The sequence below is a fragment of the Canis lupus genome, chromosome 27 (genome assembly GCF_011100685.1).
Source record: "Canis lupus familiaris isolate Mischka breed German Shepherd chromosome 27, alternate assembly UU_Cfam_GSD_1.0, whole genome shotgun sequence".
Taxonomy (NCBI): Eukaryota; Metazoa; Chordata; class Mammalia; order Carnivora; family Canidae; genus Canis; species Canis lupus.
Genome location: NC_049248.1, coordinates 932141 through 945972, shown reverse-complemented (window position 1 = coordinate 945972; position 13832 = coordinate 932141). Strand labels below are relative to the sequence as shown.

The 13832-nt window shown below is 38.5% G+C and overlaps 1 protein-coding gene and 1 pseudogene across 6 annotated transcripts in view; both read left to right on the top strand.

The window, feature by feature from the left end:
- The window catches only part of CECR2 (CECR2 histone acetyl-lysine reader), a 173864-nt gene that overhangs the window by 71600 nt on the left and 88432 nt on the right, over positions 1-13832 (top strand). The gene's annotated exons all lie outside the window — the stretch shown is intronic.
- Positions 9624-12789, top strand: LOC119866446 (annotated as a pseudogene).

Below are 13832 nucleotides of genomic sequence, written 5' to 3'. Positions count from 1 at the left end.
AGAAGTTATATAAAATGAGAAATAATAATAATGTCCTCTAAACTGTGCTTAGAACTACTCTGAAATAGTTTAACTAGAAAGAGAAGTTACTCTTCTACACAAAATTAGAGTTAGTGAAAACTTCCAGTAAGAAGGCACTTGAATTTACTGTATTAATAATGTCAGGATAGTAGCAATACCTCCCAGGAGGATGATACACTAAAAGAAATATTCAACAAATATACTCAGGTACCCTTAAATGAACAAGAATGTCAAAATTTGTTGTTCAGAAAGTGATTTTTTTTTTTTTTGAGAGAGAGAAAAAGAGGGAGGGAGAATGGAGGGATAGAGGGAGAGGGAGACAGAATCCCAAGCAGGGAAGCTCACAGCCCTGAGATCATGAGCTGAGCTGAAATCAGGAGTGGGACACTTAACCAACTGAGACTCCCAGACACCACATAATCTGCACTTAGTGCCCCAGTAATTTCTATGTGCACTCAAGTTTGAGAAGAACTTCTAGAGCAATGGTTTTCTACTTTGGCTGCATTTAAAAATTAGCCACGTTTAAAAAAGTATTTTGCCTGAATCTCATTTTTGGAGACCTTTAAAAACAAATAGGCTAATGACTAAGCATTTAGGTTTTAGAAAGTTCCCCCTCTGTGTTTTTATTGCACAGGCAAGGTTGAGAACCATTGTTCTAGAGCTACGTGGTTCAGAATAGTAGCCACTAGCCAAATGTGGCTATGTAATTTTACATTACTTAAAACCAAATACAGTTTTAACATTAGTGCCTCAGTCACATGAGCCACATTTCAAGTGTTTAATTAGCCATATGTGTAAACAGGGACATAGACCCATCATCAGAAAAATTATATCCTAACACTTTTAAGAGCATTCTGGATAACTTATTTTCTGAGAGTTTTAATTTTAGGGAGTTGATATAAACTATTCTTACAAATTATTTCATGGGGAAGAGTGTAAAAATAGACATTCCAAGACCAGGAAATGAGGGATGCCTGGGTGGCTCAGTGATTGAGCGTCTGCCTTTGGCTCAGGTCATCATCCCAGGGTCCAGGAATCGAGTCCCGCATCAGGTTCCTTGTGGTAAGCCTGCTTCTCTCCCTGCCTATGTCTCTACCTCTCTCTCTGTGTCTCTCGTGAATAAATACATAAAATTTTAAAAACAAAACAAAGACCAGGAAATGAGTAGGCTGTGCAATAACATCTATATTTTGGGTGAAACTTCCTTTTCATATCAAATCAGTTCACAGTCAGTTGTGCTTTTGCTGTAATGGGGTCAGAAGACAAATAAGAGATAGTACATGTTCATGACAAAAAAAAAAAAAACTGGTTAGGGGGATCCCTGGGTGGTTCCAGGGTGGATCCAGGTGGTGCCTGCCTTCGGCCCAGGGCGTGATCCTGGAGTCCCGGGATCGAGTGCCGTGTCAGGCTCCCTGCGTGGAGCCTGCTTCTCCCACTGCCTGTGTCTCTCATGAATAAATAATATCGCCCAAAAATAAATAAATAAATAAATAAACAAACAAACAACAAACAAATAAATAAATAGAATCTTAAAAAAACTGGTTAGACACGACTACTTTTGGCAAATAATTAAGCACTTGAGATGTACTAGTATGAAAAATCAAGTTAGATAATATAATTAGTTAATGTAATTTCCAACGTTTAATTCTTAATAATGTAATTAATATAATTGTGTATGATGCATTTAAGGAATTGGTGTAATGGAAAGTGACTTTGTTGTCCGATAGAAGTAAGCTTCTCTATTTGCTAGAGGTGTGACCTTTGGTTTGTCCTGGCAAATGTCTTTTTTATTTGCAATGGTAAAAATGTTTAATAAAGTTACCTACCTCATAGTATTGCTGAGGATTAAATGTACATGTAAATTAAATTAGTTAAATATTTTACTTTAATTTGCTGGGACACCTGGGTGGCTCAGTGGTTGAGCATCTGCCTTTGACTCCAGGGTCCTGGGATCTAGTCCTGCGTTGGACTCCCTGCAGGGAGCCCGTTTCCACCTTCTGCCTGTCTCTGCCCCCCTCTCTCTGTGTCTCTCTTTATCCATTGATCTGTTGAAGGACATCGTGGCTCCTTCCAACATTTTGGCTTTTGTGAACATGGCTGCTATGAACACTGGGGTGCAGGTGTCCCATTGTTTCACTACATCTGTATATTTGGGGTACATCCCCAGTAGTGCAATTGCTGTGTCATAGGGTAGCTCTATTTTCAACTTCTTGAGGAACCTCTCTCCTGTTTTCCAGAGTGGCTGTAGCAGTTTGCGTTCCAGACAACAGTACAAGAGGGTTCCCCTTTCTCACATCCTCTCCAACAGTTATTGTTTCCTGTCTTGTTAATTTTACCCATTTTCACTGGTGTGAGATGGTATCTCATTGTGCATAGTAGGTTTTCAATAAGGGACAGCTAATGTTATTAATAATATATTTATACTTTGGAACTAAATGGCTCTAGTATTGATTTTCTGCCCCCATCCATTGCTGTCTTCCTCTCTCCAGCATGAGTCATCTCTTTTCTAGGACTGTTGACTCCTAATGTCAAATAAATTGTTTTTCATTTTGAATTCTAAAACTTTGATTCCATCCATCCTAGCTTCCCAGATGCCCCTCTACTAACACCTCTTCAGCCTGCCTTTTCTCCTTTTTGAATTCCTTTTCTTTGACCTACCATTTTAATGTTAATATATATTTTTTTGTCTGCCCTAGGGAGTAAAATCTCTGAAACTATAGCAAAAGACCATTGCTTGAAGACAAACTCCTCATCCCTTGTGCTTTACAGTCCTTATGGATGCCCTCAGACCTGTTTGTTCTTCAGATACCTCAGACTCAACGTGTTTAACCAGTGAATTCATTTTCCCTGAAACTCTCAAAGCTACCATTCTACCTGTTTCCCCTGAATTGAACTGGCACCACCATCCTCTAATTATGACAGAGTTTTAGGGGTTTTCCTTAGTTCTTCATTTTTCATAGTCTCACACATTTAGTTAGTAATCAGTACTTTCTTCCTAACATTTGATCTTTTTCTTGTTCAGTACCTAAGCATCTTTTACCTGTACAGTTGCAGTGGTCTTGGTAAGTTTTCCTTGCCTGCATTGTCAGTCACACCAATCTAGAGCCGCACTGTTTTCAGTGGTTCTTCATTTCAGTTATGCATGCACATAAACACATTGCTGTTAGGGTTCCTTGAAGACAAGGACTGTGCCTCAGCACTGCATCTTCAGCACATGCAAGGTAAATGAACATTAATAAACTGATGGTACCCTCAGATATAGGGATTTGTGTGAGAAACATCAATCCCCTTTTAAGGAATGAGAATAATATGAAACCGTATTCTTTGAACATTTACTCTCTTAGTGGCCTGAATTTCTTACTATTTTCTTACATGGAATTTGTATAGTCTTAGGTTTTAAATGTATATGCAAGCAATTTAGATTCTTTGTAGGAAAAGAATGGTATAAATTTTTTGCTTAAAAAATATTTAGGGGCACCTGGATGGTTCTGTTGGTTGTTAAGTGACTGTCTTCAGCTCAGGTCATGATCTCGGGGCTCTGGAATCAGGCTTTGTGTCAGGCTCCCTGATCCGTGGGAAGTTTGCTTCTCCCCTACCCCCCACCCCCATTTGTGCGCTCTCTCAAATAAAATCTTTAAAAGTATATGTATACATTTAAATTCAGTTTTGAAAAAAATTCGACATAGTAGAAATTCTAGCCAGAGCAGTTAGGCAAGGATAAGAAAAAACACCCAAATCAGAAAGGAAGAACTAAAATTGATTCTATATATAGATGACATGATACCAAATAATAGAAAATTCTAAAGACTCCACCAAAAAACTGTTAGAAATAATAAATGAATTCAGTTACGTTCCAGGGAACAAAATCAGTATACAAAAATCAGTTGCATTTCTGTATATTAACAGTGAACTATCAGGAAGAGAAGTAAGGAAGACAATCTCATTTACAATAGTATCAAAAAAAAAAGGTACTTCAGAATAAATTTAACCAAGGAGGTGGAAAATCTATATCATGAAAATATAAGACTGATAGAAGAAACTGAAGAAACAAATAAATAGGAAGATATTCATGCCCATGGATTGGAAGAATTAGTATTGTTAAACTGTCCATATTAACCAAAGATAACTGTGTGGGTGTGTGTATATTTTTTTTTTAGCAAGATCTTTTTTCTTTTTTTAAGATTGTATTTCTTTGAGAGAGAAAGAGAAGGAGAGTGAGACAAAAAGCACACATGAGAGGGAAAGAAGGAGAGGGAAAGCAGATTCCCCGCTAATCAGGGAGCCCGATGTGGAACTTGGTCCCAGCACCCTGGGATCACAACCTGAGCAGCTGCTTAACCAACTTGAGCAACCCAGATGCTCCAAAGAGAACTATAGATTGCATACAATCCCTGTCAAAATTCCAGTTGCATTTTTCACAGGAATTGAACAAACAACCCTAAAAGTTGTATGGAACCTCAGAATACCCCAAATATCCAAAGGAGTCTTGAGAAAGAAGAACAAAGCTAAAGGCATCATACTTCTTGATTTCAAACTATATTTAGACTATTATAAAGCTATAGTAGCCTAAACAGTATGGAATTGGCATACAAATAGACACATAGATCAATGGAACAGAATAGAGAGCCCAGAAATAAGCCCACACATATAGTTAATGTATTTTATTTTATTTTTTTAAGATTTTGTTTATTTATTCATGAGACATACACAGAGAGAAAGGCAGAGATGTAGGCAGAGGGAGAGCAGGCCCCATGCAGGGAGCCTGATGTGGGACTTGATTCTGGGACGGAGGGATCAACCGCTGAGCCACCTAGGAGTCCCAGTTAATTTATTTTAAACAAAGGAGCTTAGCATATACAATAGTAAATAGGATAGTCTCTCCAACAGATTATTTTGGAAAACTGTATTGGCATAAAGGAAAGAATGAGGGACACCTGGGTGGAAATGGATTCCCCCCCCCCAACCTGGCACGTGCACGCGCGTGCACACACACACACACACACACACACACACACACGAATATAGTTCAGCTTTTAAAAAGAAGAAAATCTTGTCATTTGGAATAGCATAGATGAACCTGGAGAGCATTATGCTAAGTGAAATAAGCCAGAGAAAGACAAGTACTGCATGTTACCACTTATATGTGGAATCTTTTTTTTTTTTTAATTTTTATTTATTATGATAGTCTCACAGAGAGAGAGAGAGAGAGAGAGAGAGAGAGAGAGAGAGGCAGAGACACAGGCAGAGGGAGAAGCAGGCTCCATGCACCGGGAGCCCGACGTGGGATTCGATCCCGGGTCTCCAGGATCGCGCCCTGGGCCAAAGGCAGGCGCCAAACCGCTGCGCCACCCAGGGATCCCATGGAATCTTTATATTAAAAAAAAAAAAAATTGAAGTCCCAGAAACACAGTAGAAAAGCAGTTGCTGAGATGGGGAGGCTAGGGAGGGTTAAAAGGGTATAACTTTTAGTTAGAAGATAAATTCTGAGGATGTAATGTATAGCACAGCGACTATAGTTGTGACAGTCTATATTGTATAATTGAAATTTGCTAAGAGTAGAGCTTAAATGTTCTCACCCCTAAATATGAAATTTGCTAACAGTAGAGCTTAAATGTTCTCACCCCTAGATGTGTGATGGGTGTATTCATTGAGTCAGTGGGGGAAATCCTGTCACAATGTTTATGTGTATCAGATCACATTGTACACTTCAAATATCTTAAAGTTCTGTCAGTTATAACTCAGTAAAGCTGAAAAATTAATTTTTAATACAGATATATTAATGAATTTCTTTCTTAAGACATTGAAATGGTATAAAGCTTATACAGTGAAAAAGACCTAATTAACCTCTGGTCATATGTATCTTGCCAAAAATGCTTGGTACATATATAACTATCACCTATAAGCATACATTTCCTTCCTTCTAGTAAATTACTTTATGTCAGCTTGATTTCCCCAAACTCTAATCCAGTTTTATCCATTATAATAAATTATATCATTATTCACTGAAATTTTTTCCATACCACATCCTGAATCTTTTTATAGCTTCCTGCTTTTCCTTTGCCTCACACTGTTCTACCTATAGCAGTTCTGTTGATTTTGCTATCAGGGTCAGTCTTGATTCTGGCAGGGGCACCTGGGTGGCAAAGTCAGTTAAGTATCCAAATCTCGATTTTCAGGATCATGAGATCAAGCCCTGCATCAGACTCCGTGCTTAACATGGAGTCTGCTTGAGACTCTCTCCCTCACTCCCTTTCCTCTGCCCTTCCTCACTGTTAGCTTGAGTGCTTCTCCCTCTCCCTCTCTCTCTTAAATAATCTTTTTAAAAAAAATCTAGAATCTGTCCACTTCTATTCATCCCTTGCCCTGCTATGACTTTAGTCCAAACCACCATCATACCATAACTGGATTATTGTAGTTCTGTTCTAAGTGATCTCCTTACTTTTCTTTGTGCCATCTAGTCTGTGTACCACCAGCAGCCTGAGTAATTTTATTTTATTAAAGATTTTATTTATTCATTCATGAGAGACACAGAGAAGCAGAGGGAGAAGCAGGCTCCCTGTAGGGAGCCTGATGCGGGACTCAATCAGGACTGCAGGATCATGCCCTGAGCCAAAGGAGCCCGATGCGGGACTCAATCTCAGGACTGCAGGATCATGCCCTGAGCCAAAGGCAGACGCTCAACCGCCGAGCCACCCAGGTGTCCCAGCCTGACTAATTTTAAAACACATTCAGTTCCTGTCATTTGCTTAAAAGCTTTCCCATTTCTTGTCAAAGAAGACAGAAACTTCCTGCCTCAGTTTTATAAGGCCCTACACAATTTCTCCTCTGCCTTTTTCATCAAACTGCATTTCTTTCATTGGGCTTACTCCACTCCTCCCGTACAAGACTCAGTTCACTTCCTCGACTGTAAAAGCTCGTTCTCATCCTTTTTTATGCTGGTTGCTTCACATTCTTTTGGTCTCAGATTAAATGTCATCTCAGCAAGACTTACTTTTTCAGTTATTCTCATGTTACCATGATTATTTCCATAAAAATATATAGTAGGAATACAGCAATGAAATAGAGTTCCTACCCTACATGTATATAACAGTGTGACACCCCGTTCCTGTCTTTTGAATAGTTCTGAAAGAAGGAGAGTTGGTAATGCAAATGTCTGGAGATAATGGACGGTTTGAGTTGAGGAAACAAGCATGGAAGGCCATAAGGCCAGGTGCAAGCTTGGCATGTTAGTAGACTAACAGTGAGTCCAGTGAGCCTGATGTAAGTCAAGGGGAAATAGTTGGGAGTTAAGACCTGAAATTATTGGAAGGCCACAATTTTCTAAGATCATTCTAAGCCATGATGTAAGTATGAGTATCATTCTGACTGTGATGGAAGTCATTAAAAGGATCCGTTTTAAAGATGTCAGGCCTAAGAGGGAGAGGAAGAAGAAAACTAGGTGGTGTAGGTTAGAGGTAGTAAGAATCAATTAAGTGTTTGATCTTCTAAAGGTAGAGATAATAGGTTTTCCCGTTGGATTGGATGTGGAATGTGAGAGAGAAGAGTTTATGATACTTAAAGATTGTATCCTGAGTGACTGAAACAATAAAAAGCATCCTTTACTAAGATGGGCAAGATTTGGAGAGGAATATTTGTGGTATGGACGCTATATATTGTTTTGGGGGGGACATTAAGTTTTGAGATGTTTATTAGGCTTTGGTTGTTAAGGAAGTTGTTTAAAAGAATTTACAAGGGTGTGATAAGTGCTCTTCTTGTATTTCACTCCCTCCCTAAGTGATCTTATCATTGCTTTATGAACAAACACCTTATTCTCTGAAGGATCCTAAAATTATAAGGTTTATGAAAATAGTCTTTACCATTTGCCACCAGGTCAATTTCCTATTTATGAAATGGGGTATACACAAATGTTTATTCAGTGAATAAATATAGAAGTCTTCCCCCTAGTTCCATACAGTACATTGTATGGATATACCATAATTTTGCCTGTGGTACATATTTACATCTTTTCATGCTGGTTATAAAAAGTACATATGCACATATTTATGAAAGTGATACATATATTTGAAAATTTAATAAATGTTGCCAGTTTATCTTAAAAAGAGTTGGTACCATTTAGGAGAATGTTCCATAAAATTTGGGCATTGCTGTATTATCCACGTTTGCATTAACTCTACTTTTTTACTAGAAAGAATAGCAAGATGACTGGCATAAGAATTATATTTTGTTTTTAGAAACGTTTGCTTGATCATGAATCTAAAGTTTGGTGAGTTTTTTGGTCTACCTGAAATTTTATATCCTCAGAATTGTGTAAGCTGAGCCCATCTAAGAGATCTATCTCTAATCTGGGCTAGTAGAGGGTTGGCATTAAGTACACATATGTAGGTGCCAGGCATCAAGCTTGTAAATTTCTGGCTTTGCTATTTAATGGAATTGTGATCTCAGGAGGGTATCTCTTTTTTCTTTTACTTTATTTCTAAGGTGGACAAGTTATGGTAATGCATATAGAGTTTAACACAGTGTTTCCACATTGTGCTCAACACAATATTCCATATTGTTCTCTACTAAGAGTACAATATGAGTTTGCTAATACTGTCATCAGTTGTAACACTATATATTTCATATTTTGTAACAACATGTGAAGTACTTTTTAAAAGGAAAAAATAGAAAGTTTATACTTAAATTTATACTCTAAGGAAAGGCCAACTTCTGTTCTCTTTTCTTATTGTTAGGTAAATATGAATTTCAGTGAAATTCCTAGCTTCTTTTTAGTTAGAAGAATAAGAATGCTGAAAATATGGTCCAACAGGCAATATACTTAGTAAATTTTGTATTCTTTTTGTTGGGGGGTTAGAGCTACTTTTATCAACTAAGAAAGAAGTGTTGATACCTGCAATTTACATGAAAATTTTTAAAATAGGCTTTCTCCCCCTCCTTCACCCCCCAACCATCTGAGCAGGGCTAAGGTGTGATTTTAGCTGAGAGGCAGAAAACTTGAGGTTACTGCTGGATTTGAGAGACAAACTTACTATTAGTGGCTTTTAATAGCTTCTGCTTAGAAAAGTAGCCAACCTCCAAGATGTTCCCCAGTGGTCCTTGTCCCGTCCCTCTCTAAATCAGGACCACTTACCTAACCTATAAAATACTGTGGAAGGGAGAGTAATGCAGTTTGTTAACTTCTGAGGCTAGGACATAAAGGACATTATGACTTTTTCTTTGGTTTCTTGGATCATGTTTTGTGAGTGATAATCATGTGGTACAAGAATGCTCAAGCAGCTTTGTAGAGAGACCCATATGAGGAGGACCTGACTTTAGCCAAAACCCAACATCAACCTGCCAGCCATCTTGGAAATGTGGATTCCCTAGCCCCAGCCAGTCATCCAAATGACTGAAACCCAAGCCAACACCTGATGACAAGCTTATGAAGGACCTTGAGCTAGAATAGTCCATGCCAGACTGCCTCCAAATTCCTTTTTTTTTTTTAATTTTTATTTATTTATGATAGACACACACACACACACACACACACACACACACAGAGAGAGAGAGAGAGAGAGGCAGAGACACAGGCAGAGGGAGAAGCAGGCTCCATGTACCGGGAGCCCGATGTGGGACTCGATCCCAGGTCTCCAGGATCACGTCCTGGGCCAAAGGCAGGCGTCAAACTGCTGCGCCACCCAGGGATCCCTGCCTCCAAATTCCTGATCCCCAAAACTGAGATGATACATGTTTGTTATTTGAAGCCACTAAGTTTTATGGTAATGTGTTAAACACCGGATAGCTGGTCCAGAATGATTTGTGATTAGTTTTTAAATTTTGGAAATCATCATTTAAAAAAATTATTTGAGTGCATGAGCAAGGGGAGGGGCAGAGGGATAGAGAGAAGCAGACTCCTGCTGAGCAGGTAGCTCATCCACATGGGGCTTGATTTCAGGACCCTGGGATCATAACCTGAGCCAATGGCAGACACTATAACAGGCTGAGCCACCCAGGCACCTGAAAATAGCAAGTTTTAAGAAAACTGTCACCTGTAGCCCTCATGTTACTCATTTATTTATCTTTAATAAAATCAGTTATATTATCCTTTTCCTTTGTTATTTATAGTTGTATCTAAAAGTGATCATATCTACTGATGTTTAAATTTTAGTGCTCAGGATGCTGGAGTGGCTCGGTGGCTGAGCATCTGCCTTTGGCTCAGGACATGATCCTGGGATCCGGGATCGAGTTCTGCATCGGGCAACCTGATGAGGAGCCTGCTTTTCTCTCTGCTTGTGTCTCTGCCTCTCTCTCTCTCTGTGTGTGTCTCAAATAAATAAATAAATAAATAAATAAATAAATAAATAAATAAATCTCATCAATCAATTTTTGTGCTTATGTATATATCCTTAAAGATGCAGAAGAAAGTTGAACCACCCTCTTAGTGTCTAGAGCAATAATTCTCAAGAGCATACAGCACTGCTGCCCTTAAGGGAACATGGTTTGGTTTTAACAATAACTGGAGAGTGCTGATGACATTTAGGGAGCCAAGGATGCTAAATAGTTCTCCCTTTTTTTCCTGTCTTCATACTACATACTCCTTGGGAGGAGGAAAGGAGAGAATTCTCAAAACTCTACCATGTTCCTGGGCAAGACCTACTTCCATCCTTTCCTCAAAACTCTTGCTGTCTTTTCAGTTGGCTTATTTGAACTGGTCCATTTGACCCTTTATTCATGTTTGTGTCAGTCACTTTAAGACTTCTAGGCCATCCCTCATTTTCTAGACTAATGCTACTCAAGTCATGGTCCCTGTCTAGAGCAAGACAAGGAGCTTTTACCAGAATAGAAGCCATTTGTCTCACTAAGTATACCCTTTAGTTCAGCTGTTTTCCATAGTAACTTTCTCAGTGAGGGAATAGTAGAATGATTTACATCCTTCTAAGTCCTGAAACACAGTGCCCTCCATAGCTCACCATCATCAGTCATAAGCAAAATTTCTAAGTCTGACACAATGAAAAAACACCTAGACCTTGCCCTTGACCAACACCTGCAAAACCTCTCTCTCTGGCTGTATTACTAGCTTCCTCCATCAATCTTCATCTCCCCAGGGTTTATATGCATTGATGTTTTACCTTTTTAAAGTGAACTCTGGGGGTTTGAAAGATGGCGGACGACGTGGACCAGCAACAAACTACCAACCCCTGGATCTCATCAGGCTCAGCCTGGATGAGCGAATTTATGTGAAAATGAGAAATGACCGAGAGCTTTGAGGCAGATTACATGCATATGATCAGCATTTAAATATGATATTGGGAGATGTGGAAGAAACTGTGACTACTATAGAAATTGATGAAGAAACATATGAAGAGATATATAAATCAACAAAACGGAATATTCCGATGCTTTTTGTCTGGGGAGATGGTGTTGTACTAGTTGCTCCTCCATTAAGAGTTGACTGAAACAAAGAATTTATCGTGTATGGAATATAGGAGATTTTGTATGATTGCCTCTTTAAATGTAGAAGACATCCAAAAGAGAAACCTGCGTTCATTTTGATAAAGAAATGACCAAGGATTCTTCCACTCCTGAATTGAGTTGATTTGCAGATAACTCAAAAATTCTTAAGCTAAAGGGCATTTTAATTTTTTTCCAACTCTTTCAATAAATGTGATCACCAGGATGCAGAAAAATAAAAATTAAAAAAAAAATAAAGTGAACTCTGTACCCAGTGTGGGGCTCGAATTTATAACCCCCAGGTCAAGAGTTGCATGTGCTACCACCCAAACCAACCAGGCATCCCGAAGTCTGTTTTTTTTTGCTGGCTGGAGGCTGCCCCTTAATTCCTTGCCTCATGAGCCTTCCAGCAAGGCTGCTTACTTTATCCATGGCATCTAGTGAGAGAATCTCTGAAGGAGACCAACAGAACAATGGAAATGTAGTCTTGGAGGTGTCCTTTTGTAACCATTGCTTTGTTTTGTTGGTTAGGAGCCAGTCACAGATCCTGCTCACATTTAAGGAGAGTGTGATACAAGGCTTGAGTACCAGGAGGCAGGGATAATTTGGGAGGAACTGGTGCATGTTGGAATCTGCATGCCAAAATTCTTTTTGTTTTTTTCTCTAACACTTCTGTCCAATCTTGATTAAAGCCAACTCTTCTTACTCTGTATATGTCTGGACCTGCTGCAAAACTGAATGTGACAACAAAAAAATATATATAACCATACTTAACTGGTCTTGCTTAAATTCATCATCACTAATTCAAGTGAGCTGTTAGTATCACTTGGTAATCTTACTGCATTTTCCTCCATGACCTCAGGATATATGTGATACCCATATTTTCTTGTAATTTTCATGGTTGGCATATAAGTATTTAACTCTTTAATCTCCATGATACATGGTAGAAATCCAAACCCTTCCCTGAAATTCTTAACCAGTTACTGCATTGCATTGAATTGTCTGTTTACCATGGATAAAAATGCCACTTTTATTCTAAATTCTTACATATTGCTGACTTTGCTTTTACATTTTCCATTCTCTCCTACTTTGTCTCATGCCAATATAATCCTTTTTATCACACTTTTATGAAGGTTTTATAATATGCTTTATTATCTGACCATTCTAGTTCCTCTTTTCTTTTTCAAATTCTACTCAGCCATTCTCCTAAGAGGTGTATGACAGCAATATAGAATATTAAATTTGTTGGAATCAATTTGCTTTTTTCAAAGTTATTTTGTTTTTTAAATATCCTAATATTTTGTTACTTAAAACTGAAAGTAAAGGGAAGCCTGGGTGGCTCAGCGGTTGAGTGTCTGCCTTTAGCTCAGGGCTTGATCCCAGGATCTAGGATTGAGTCTATTGAGTCCCACATCGGGTTCCTTACAAGGGAGCCTGCTTCTCCCTCTGCCTGTGTCTCTGCCTCTCTATGTGTGTCTCTTATGAATAAATAAATAAAATCTTTAAAAAAAAACAAAAACCCTGAAAGTAAAGAAGTACAGATTGAGTTATGATCTGCAAGGAGCCTTTAAAGACTGTTGTGTTTTAAAAAATAAATAAATAAAGACTGTTGTGTTAATAATTGCTTGTTCCACAATGAAAACTACAAATTTCCTTTTTTTTTTGAAACAGAAAATAAGGCGCTTGTGCATCAAAAGGTATAATTTTGAAATTTCTATTTTCCTGAGGAAGTTTTTTGAAATGTCCCATGTTAAAAACAAAGTGACAACCTTTCTTTTATTTATTTATATATATACACACACGCACACTTTAAATATTTTATTTATTTATTTTTTTTTCAAGATTTTATTTATTCACGAGGGAGACAGAGAGAGAGAGAGAGACAGAGACAGAGACAGAGACAGAAGCAGACTCCATGCAGGGAGCTCGACGTGGGACTTGATCCCGGTCTCCAGGATCATGCCCTGAGTAGAAGGCAGGTGCCAAACTGCTGAGCCACCCAGGAATCCCCCTAAATATTTTATTTATTCATGAGAGACACAGAGAGAGGCAGAGACACAGGCAGAGGGAGAAGCAGGCTCCATGCAGGGAGTGCGATGTGGGACTCGATCCCAAGGAGCCTGGGATCACAACCTGAGCCAAAGGCAGATGCTCAACCACGGAGCCACCCAGGTGCCTTGTGACAACCTTTCAAATACTGTCTTTGGCTAGTGATAACCAGCTTGTTCTGTCCTAAACTTGGGGTAGAAGTCCATTTATTATAATAGCAGTATGGATATGAGCTGAATTAAATTCTTCTCTTACAATAAATACTAAAAAAAAAAGATCACTGTGATATAGATAACTATTTAATCTTCTACATCTGAGGTCCATGCTATTATCAC